This window comes from Nelumbo nucifera, chromosome 6, assembly GCF_055504915.1.
Source record: "Nelumbo nucifera cultivar China Antique chromosome 6, China Antique-T2T, whole genome shotgun sequence".
Classification (NCBI taxonomy): Eukaryota; Viridiplantae; Streptophyta; class Magnoliopsida; order Proteales; family Nelumbonaceae; genus Nelumbo; species Nelumbo nucifera.
The window spans coordinates 14,481,882-14,492,673 of NC_142654.1; positions in this window are offsets into that span (position 1 = coordinate 14,481,882).

Consider the following 10,792-nt stretch of genomic DNA (forward strand, 5'->3'; position numbering starts at 1 on the left):
TACGTTATGTCTCTTTTCTTGGACAAGGCAAGGATCATTGTCTGGTAGAAAACTTAGCCATGGAGCAGGACATGGCTAGAACCGTTAATCACTGATGTATTGACGTGGCCCAGGGGAAAAACTTTGGCTGTTGGGAGTCAACAGCCTCTGATGTTGAGAACATTTTTGCGAATGCCACGTTACCATGGTAATTGCATCTGTCTCTTTTTAACCATAAACATAAACATGAACGTGAATTGATCAACGTCTCCAACGGTCCAACCTAAAAACGCTGTTCGCCCTCAACGTCACCGGTTTTTGGGTCGACGGTTCGAATGAATAGTTCATTTTGACAAAAAAATTAAAATAATTAAAAATAAAAAATGGTCAAAAACTGTTAAACGGGTTGACAGTTTGACCATATGAGTTAATGAATCATTAATTGATTCAACGATTTTTGGCTAATGACCAAATTTGAAATAAAATAGAACCGATTGCCTGAACAATTTCTGTGCCAAATGGTCTGACCGTCCAGGTCAATGGTGATTCGAAAAACCATCTATAACAATGCATCAAAGTCCATGATTTCTAGCCTGTGAAATTGTGAAGGGGGGGAATAAAAGACTCTTCAGAGGTTATGACTAAACCTAAAATCACGGCCATTGGGTGTATTTTGACAATCCGGATCTCCCACTCACACGGGAATCCAGCCCACACCCACCATGTTTATCACAGAACATCTCCGGTATTTGCATGATATTATTTATAGGAAAATCCAAACATGTATTTTTGAGACTTACCTTAACATCACTTTATCCAATTGAAGGTGGATTCACATCAATACATCAAGGGTTTATGATTCATGGCTTTAGCCCAAAGCTATACCAAGCATACATAGCAGATATTTCTTCATTCAATGTGTGTTTGGCATAGTTTACTCCGTTCCAATTTAAACACATATGTCATTTGCTCCATATATATAATCCCAAGTGTGGCAACTTATGCCATTAATCCCTTTTTTCTTTTAGTTTCTTTTGGTAAATTATATAAACTATCACCTCCTATGTGGTGACACTTAGGCTCCTATTCCATTAATGCGGTTGGGTTGTTGGTCAATATAGAATTACTAAATTGCCCTTTGTTTGAGATGGCAAAATGGGCATGCTAAAGCACAATATCTTTCTTGGTCTTAGATTGGGACATTGGGTTGTTGACTTGTTCCGCTTTCGAACCCTTATATGGAAGAAGAAACAAGTCCATCGTCAAGGTTTGAAGCATCATAACTCGGCCCAAAAGAAACATTGTGATTTAGCATGCCCAATTTCTCCCATCTCATCCAATCTCAAATGGGCAATTTTATAATTCTACCTTCGTCGTTAACCTTATTAATGGAGTAGGGGGCAAAGTGCTGAAACCAAAAAGTTCAGGGGGTCTTTGTTGTAATTGCCATTCTAACTTTCTAAGTACAATGTGGCAATCTTTAATTTACCCTTTTTATTTTTTCTCTCTTAAACTTATTCATTATTATTACTAGCGGAGGGGATTTTGTGTTGCAGGGGCTCGCTCATAAACTATCTGGTTCGAGCTCGGCTTGAGTAAAAAACTCGGAAGTTCAAACTTGACTACCTTTGATTGCAAGTCTCTCAAGCAACCGCGGTCTCTCTCAATTGTTGAGGTGTCAAATCAAGGTCTTCTTCAGCTACTGAAGTGTCGAGCTGAGGTTTTCCTAGTAGGCGAAGTGTCGAGCTAAGGTCTCCCTTAGTTGACAAGGTGCCAAGCTGAGATGGTAGGAGAGAGAGAAAGAGTTGGTAGGAGAGAGTGACATTCTTGTAATTTGAAAGAAAAATAAGCAAAATAGAGAAAAAGCTGGTAGAGAGTGGCATTCTTATAATTTCTATGAAAAAAAGGCAAAAAATACTGTTATATTCCATTTCCCTCATCCTCAGACCTTCTTACACGTACACATTTCAACTTAATATATTTATATAGATTATTATTATTTTTTTTATTTTGTGATAAAGTGATTCGTTCAAAGGAAAGTCCTAACACAAACATGCCACCTAATTAAGAACAAAACTCTCGACCTATAAACTGAAAAAAAAAAAAAAAAAACTATAACTAATGTAGCAATCTAACAAATAACCCTTTTGGTAGAGAACTCCACCAGCACTCATTTGAATCAAAACCATGATATAGCTCTTTGTCCCTCTTTCTTACATATTCTCTCTCTTTCCTATTATCCCTCTTTTTCCTCTCTCCCACTCTCTCAAGTATCAATGTATCATCCCTCCCCTATCTACAATGTTTCTTTTTTCCTCTCTCCCACCTCCCTCCTTAATTTGTTTCTCTATTGCCTTAATTATTTCTCTTTCCTCTCCCTCTTTTCATTTCATATGTCCCTGCTCTCTCTCTCTTCCAATTTTTGTGTTTTTTGATTGAACGAATCAAATAGCTAGGCACATGTGGCATTATAAGAGAAAATCCAAAGATTTTTTTTTACCTCAATATAGACTGATTTACATAGTTTTAAGTATTTAAATGGATGAAGATGAATGGATTGGGTTGGGTTTACATAGTTTTAAGTATTTAAATGGATCAAGACGAATGGATTGGGTTGGGTTTACATAGTTTTAAGTATTTAAATGGATCAAGACGAATGGATTGGGTTGGGTTGCAACCCATCTAAATATTAAAAATACGGATTATCATCAATGGGTGTGGGCCGTGTGGCTGTCTGGGCGGTTAATGGATGGGATAATCATGAACTTATACCCATCCTAACCCAATCCACCCATTTTGCACCCCCTATTTAAGACTTTTGAAATAACAATAGCGCTTCATAGCATCTAGGGCTTCAAATAGATCGAATATGAATCAAATATAAATAGGTATCCAAATTTAATTTATTTATGTTTGAATTTGAATTGAATATTATCCATCATATTTATATCAGATTCAAATCACAATTGGATATTGAATAGTATAGATAAATTAAACTAAGAATTATCAAAATATTATATATTATTAATAAAATAAACTAAAAATGATCAAAATTGAATATTGTATTTCATGAACAAAATGGATTGAAGATTACTAGTATAAAACTAGCCATTACAAATTAAAAAAAAAAAGTAATTATTTACCTTGTTAATTAGAATCAGAAATTGAATATGCAAAGCTTTCATTTTCTCATGCATTGATCCTATTAATTAGTTCTTCGTCTGCCCAACATTTTTAATACTTAAAATGATGATCCCCCATGAAACGAAAATAAAAACCAATGCATGTATCATACTATATATGAACCAGCCTTTTCAAATAAACTATGAACTTCCTTCATCTTATTCACTTTGAAGAAGAAGAAGATGATGAAGAAGAAATACAAGGTGGGGTTTGGATATATAGCTCCTCGCCTCCTCCAATGTTTTAAGATCTCATAATTGAAAGCATACAAGCTCTTCTCTAGAAAGAAAGAAATATAGATAGAAACCAGCATGAGATAAAACAAGCATGAAAAAAACCTTGCTTTTGCATTCAAAGTAGTTGAATTTTTCTTCACTTCATGACCAATAGGCTTCATTTGGAAAAAGTACAAATATAAATATGTACAGTACATACAAATATATACAAAATAATACAAAACACAAGGTTTTACACTCTACAAATTTGTATTTATACTCCTTCCAAACTGAGCCTTAATTGTAAATTGTAATCGCTTCATTGTAGTCCGTCTCCATTCCTAGCAGAAGTTGTGGTGTTTGCAGTCTCTTTCGCCTCAGTTGATAATTAAACAAAGGGTAGAAGAGAAGATGAAACTATATAACAGAAATTAACCATGCTAATTAAATGGGATTATTGAATGAAGCCTTAGGGATATATATATTATTAGCACAGAAAGAAGGCAATTTGGATTGCTTTTGATACTTGGTTTCTTTGCCCAGAAACTCGGTTTATGTCTATCTTGCCTCCTCTGGTTTGCTTGAGGGTTGTGAGAAGGGAAAAATGGAGACATGGGATGGCTTAAGAACCCATTAATTAGTTGTTAGAAGGAGGCAGTACTTTTAATTTGTTGTCTTTCCACAGAGAAAAACCCACCTTCTGCGCTCTGATCAAATTTTCTTTTAGAAGTGTTAGCTTCATTCAATTCATCAACTCTCAACCTCTAAATTAAATATATGATCCCAGCTATATACTTGGTTGAAATTAATTAAAAGATAGACATCGATCTCAGTCTTTGATGGCTAGCTTTTAATTTGAACCCATGCACACAACATATGCAGCATGGATTCAGTTAGGACGTGGATGGGATTTTATCTTCACTACTGCTTGAATAAAGGATCGATATGCTTCTTGCATCCTTCCGATGTGAAAAATTCTTATATGGTACAATCACAGTCTGGATCAGATAGGCACAAGGATGTAATCACGTTCAATGAGTACTTGAGAAAAATTGACACCTGTCCTTAAAATACCCCCACCCTACCCTTAAAAGAAATTAAAAAACCTCTTTTAATAATTATCAGTGCTCTTTTAAGTTTTATTAATTACTATTTTTGTGCCTATTATATCTGGTCCCAATCAATTAATACTGGGTTAGCACAAGCGTGAGCACATACATACATCTGCTGCGACCGTAGTCACATGCGACACTCATTGAAATATATACCAACACACCAGCCTTTGAAATGAAAAATCAGTTGACGTGATATTTGGATTAATTGCAAATTAAATGCTAGTATGGCCGAGAGGGAGAGTTGTACTATTACGGGATTGGCTGAAGACAAAATCATGCACGTCAGGCTATGCTATTTATCATCATGGTTTAAGGTATTGATACACCTTATACAAATGAACAGGTGTATCAGGTGTTTTGCTACTTTATAACTCTTTTATTTTAAGCTTTTTATTTTCAAAATTGCATCAGGCGGTCGTTTTTAAGCATGCCTACCCCTTATTTGGGGATTCAGACAGCTCCCAATATAATATATATAATATGCTTGACATGGGGCGTATTGTATTATTTATATCGAAATTTTAAATCTTACTTATCACAAGTGAGTGTAACATTGGCATGTTCATTCGTGATTGATAGTCAAGCCTGGTGTGTGCATGCATGATTCTCCAGCTCATCCGGTCACGCTGTGACCATTGTGACCATGGTCACAGCAAACATGAACTCAAACAAACCACCCAGTCCTGCATGGATCTAGGACCAAATTACACCTAGGTTTTTATTTCACGGGTTAAGCCCAATTGAGTTCATTAATCATTTCCTTGGTCAATAAGTAACTAAATACTGTACCAAAAAAAATAGGCAGAATGATGGTTCAGTTCAGAGTCAGAATTTTTAGGCCCAAAGTATAATTGGGGTAGGTGTCAGTTCGGAATTGATGTCAATTCATGAGCGGTTATTGATGTATAGAGTGGGGGTTTTTGACATTTTGAATGTTTATAGGTATATAGTGGAATTCAGAAATCTGCATTGAGCCTGTCCATGCTTTTCCAAAAAAAATATAGCTTGGGAAGTGTTTGAAAATATGATCCGATTTGCTTTTCTAAGTGGGTGTTTGGTATGTGGTGGTTTGAGTTTCAACATCCGAATTTAAATCATTGCATTTGAATTTTGAAATTGGAAAAGTGAGGTGTTTTAGCGCAAAACACAAATACATTGCACAATAGTTTATTGCAGTTTATAATATTAATTAACATGATAGTGGAATTCAGAAATCTGCATTGAGCCTGTCCATGCTTTTCCAAAAAAAATATAGCTTGGGAAGTGTTTGAAAATATGATCCGATTTGCTTTTCTAAGTGGGTGTTTGGTATGTGGTGGTTTGAGTTTCAACATCCGAATTTAAATCATTGCATTTGAATTTTGAAATTGGAAAAGTGAGGTGTTTTAGCGCAAAACACAAATACATTGCACAATAGTTTATTGCAGTTTATAATATTAATTAACATGAAGGTGCTAGCTATTAGGCACCGCAGAGGAGAAGGATGAGTGAAGTGGAAATGAAAACCGGATTCAGTCGGTGTAAGCCTCATTCGAACAGTCTTTATAGCCTTCCATTGAAAATATCTCCTCATGAAATAAAGCATAGAAGTACGGAGATGTTTCTAATGCAAGACCGTAAAGGCTGTTCAGACAGTGTTCGAACGGATTTTGCAGTAACTGAAGCCGATCTCGTGGAAATACCCCTCAATTATACTATAAACCCCAATACCTCATACACATAACTCCATGAAAAAAGTGGTATTCATGCTTTGTGATGTTGAATCTGCTCAGCTGTGTTTTCCATACTTCAAAGCTATGTGGTGTTTATGTAGAATCAAAATAAAATGGAAACACAACACCATGGTTCCAAAACTAACTAGATGGTTATAAATAATAAATACTGTTAACAGGTTTAGTTGACTAATATATTTATATTAGAACATGGAATAAATATGATATGGGAAATTTCAGTGTACAATTTGGAATGAAGACCAAAATATGTCAAAAAAATGGCCAAATAAATGTAATACTGGAAAAGATTAGTCACAATGTCTATTGTGTTTTCATTTCAAAAGAGTGGAGTAAAAAAACTTGACATATTTTGTATATAGATACATTTAGAATATATTAAATATATGCATAAGTAAAAATATAAGATACTTTATATATATATATATATAATTAATAAAATCTCAAATTTTTAGTCCCATGTTTATCAAAATTGAATTTTTCACCATCCATTCTGTTCAGTATTATATAAAAGTCCTTCGGTAAAGAACCTACAGCAAATTGTTCAAGGGATTTGGTTCAAAGCCCAAATCCTTTTTAATGAAAAGACAGTGATAGTGAACTTGTTTACATGTTAATAAAACAAACATTTTTTTACTAAAATTTGCCCTTTTAAACATAAACCATAACAAAAATTAGAGATGCTCATGAAAAAATCGAGAAACTCAACTGAAAAATGAGGTTAACCGAACCAGTCACTTCGAAACTCTGAAATGAAGCAAATCTATGGCTCTCTTGTCTATGTCTGTTTTAATATTTTATCATTTCTTTTGATAGAAATATCTAATAAAAGTAAAAAACAAAAAAAAATGCAAAATCTCAAAAATGGTCTTTTCCTGTTTGGCTCATGAAAGTTCACTGAACCACAATATGGGACCCCAAAAAAGACCATAAAATCCCAAAAGTCATCTAGATTTGAAATGCTACAAGTGAAGTGAAATATTTGGGATTTATTCAGGCTCAACTTGCTAAATATTCAAACTTTCGAGTTGAGCTTGACTCGAGTCAAGTACTTAGTGGAGCTTTGTCGGCTCGAGTGGCTTGCGAGCCTAATTGAGCTCATAATAAAATATTATTCTTTTATATATTTATATCTATAATATAAATAAATACATTTATAGTTGAGTTTCGTAATATATTTTTTTATTTATAGTATTTATAAGGTTAATTTATATATAATTATTAATATATTTTCATTTTTAATATTTCAATGTACTTAGTATTAATTTATTTATAATTTTTAATATTAAATTATTTATAATCAGCTTGAGTCGAGGAGAGCTCGAGTATCTCACAAGTATTGATTTGAGTCGAGTTCGAACCAAATACATGAAACTCTATCGATCTCAAGTTGAGTTTTGAGTTCTATATTTTTGAGTCAAGCTTGAACTCAAGTAGCTTAATGCTCGGCTCGACTTAATTACACCTAGGCTTGCCAATGATTCTCAAAATCCATGCCCCAGTCTAACATCTAATTAGATTATCTTAGATTCAAATTATGTATTTATATAATCAAAGCATTTGAAATTTGCAATTTGCAATGAACATTCAATTAATAATCGGATCTGATTTGGACTTAACTCCATCTGATCCGATTAAAATCCAAATCCAGTTATAATATAATATTTATTGATTTTAATGTATAAAATTTATATAGTTATATTAAAAATTAAAATCCAACTTAGCAAAGGCAAGTTGTTGCCAAAGTGGTCCTGGGTGTCACCTAGTTGTTCTAAGGTGCCAGGCTACAAGATGGCGAGCTGCTTGTGGCAAGCTGCCTGTGGCGAACTGCCTGTGGCAAACTGCCTGGGGCGAGTTGCATGATGACAAGCTGCCTAGTGGCGAACTGCCTGAGACGAGCTCCAGCTGTCTATCTGTTAAGAGGCTGCACTTAGTTGGTATGATGTGTCGGGTGTCACAATGTCATTGGAGGGCCAAATCCGCTCTCATCAAATCCAACACAAACGAAGCCGATGACGCCGACGATGCAGTGTCGTTGAACGTGTCCGACTTCCTTAGCTGCTGCCATTGATTCCGACTTTGCTCCGACCACCACTCAAGGTGGCGTGTCCCACGTGTCACCCTTCCTCAACTATCGTTTCGTAGGATTCTGTTTGTCTGCGGTCAATTTCCACATTGCATCCAGTGTGTCATTCTCCTCCCGCTTTGCCTCGCTCCCTAGACCTCTCACCTTCTTCTCCATCGTCACCTTCACAATGCGCCCTGGATGTTCCATAGGCTTTGCCTCCGTCGCAGTGTCTCTAGCGGTTTTCCGTTACGTCCCCATTGTTTTTACAATGGCAGAAGAAGCCGAGGAGTTCAGCCTTGATTTCCCGTCAGAATCGGTCAGGCATGACACATCCGACCAGCCCCCTAGCAATGACACCGGATTTTTCAACGAAGACCACTGTTTTCTCATTTGTCTCCACTTGCATTTCTTCCATTTCGTTAATCTCCAACCAAATCCTTGCGATACCTTCCGCCTCTGCTTCTCAGGTCGACTCTCATCTTCTTTGCTTCCGCTCTTGTCCAAGAGCTTCTGTCGGAAGTTCGACAAAGTTGCAATGATAGATGATTATAAAATTGAAGACGAAGAGATGAGGACGAGCCAACCAACTCTAGAACGAGATCCATAGATGAGTGAGCAGCAGGGTGTTTGGTTCCGTTTCAGTAAATGTTTATTGGTGGTGCCATATAGACATCATTTCAGCATTTTCTCTAACTTTGGTTTATGTACATATTAGTCATTTGTAGAAGTTATTTTTTGAAGCTTTCAATAAAAGGCCATGCATTTATTCATTGTTACCCTAAAGTGGCACCTAATTGTCATAAATGATTGCTGATGATGCACGATCTGGCCGGTCTTAGCTGTCGATGATCTTGCCTTTGAATCGAGTAACAGGGACCTGAAACGGGAGGAGAAGAGAAGCTCCGGGGAGAACCCGGCGTAAGGGCTCCGAAGCTTAAGTTAGAATCCTTCAAAGGCAAGAATAACCAGATAGCGCGAGAGTTAGCATACCTCATCCCTGGGGGGTAGAAGCCTTTTATAACCACCTCGCGCACTCACTTCCAGGCCTCCGTCAGGTCAGGCATGATTACTTCTAAACTCCTGCCAGTTCGGGTGTCATTTCCTCTGGTTGGACAGAACCGCCACTGTTCCTTTTGTCGGAGCCGTCTCTGTGGCTAGTGACGACGGTTGTAGGTGGCGGTGGCAGGAAGCCGTTTGAAATGCGGCTGTCAGGTGTCAGATCCCAAATCAGTCAGGTATGCCACCCTTGGATAAAGACGTCCTTGGTATCGGGTACGTCTGGCTGGCCTGGTGCTTTGGAAGTCAAGTGTTGGAGTGGCGAGCGAGGTGCCTTGAGTTCGGTTTGGAGTGTTCCGAGCTGCCACGGGTCAGCTCGGGTCAGCTTTGTGAGGCTTGGGGCCCAGTACAGTTCGTGCTCCTTGCAGGGAGCTCGCTCTTATCAGGGAGCTCGGGCTCCTAGTAGGGAGCTCGGATTTAGGAAGCTCAGGTTTTAGGGAGCTCGGACCTTTGATAGGGAACTCGCTCTTATTAGGGAGCTCGGGCTCCTAGTAGGGAGCTCGGATTTAGGAAGCTCAGGTTTTAGGGAGCTCGCTCTTAATCAGGGAGCTCGGGCTCCTAGTAGGGAGCTCGGATTTAGGGAGCTCAGGTTTTAGGGAGCTCGGACCTTTGATAGGGAGCTCACTCTTAATCAGGGAGCTCGGGCTCCTAATAGGGAGCTCGGATTTAGGGAGCTCGGGCTCCTAATAGGGAGCTCGGATTTAGGGAGCTCGGGTTCTTTAGGGAGCTCGGGCTCCTAGTACCGAGCTAGGACTTGGGGAGCTCGGGTTTTACGGAGCTCGGACCTTTAACAGGGAGTTCGCTCTTAACAAGGAGCTCGGACTAAGTGCAGCGGTCTGGAGTTCGGGCTCGGTAGTGAGTTTGGACTTGCTTCCGATGTTCGCTTTGGGTGCTCTACTGTCCCGAGCTGCTTGCCTTTGCCACGTGTCGGGCGATCGCGAGGTCGGGCCAAATTTCCCTTCATCAATTGCAATTATTGTATTTCTTGGTTTTACCAGCAAATAAAATACAAACTTTATTCAATAAATATAAACAGAACCAAACATATACTAGATCATTGTATGGAAACTGTTTTTGGCTGATGAGTACTGAAATGAATTGGCCATTGCCTTACAAACTGAAGATGGTAAAAGAGGATTTCTGGAAGTAAAACCCTAGATATTGATCATATTCTAACATGAAAAGAACTATAAAGAACAAAAACCCTAACATTTGAAAACCAGAAAAGAACACACATAAGAACAAAAACCCTAACATTGGTACAGTTGTTCGTGCTCTATTTTGGTTGATCAATTTAATTTTAGCATAAAAACAATGATTAAATGATCAAGTCTTACATTTCTCACTTCTCAATTTTCCATAAAAATTGTATCCAGTTGATGTTGCCAAAAGTATCACAGGGTTGAACCCTCAAACCATATTAGACAAACAAGTTTTGTCATCCTG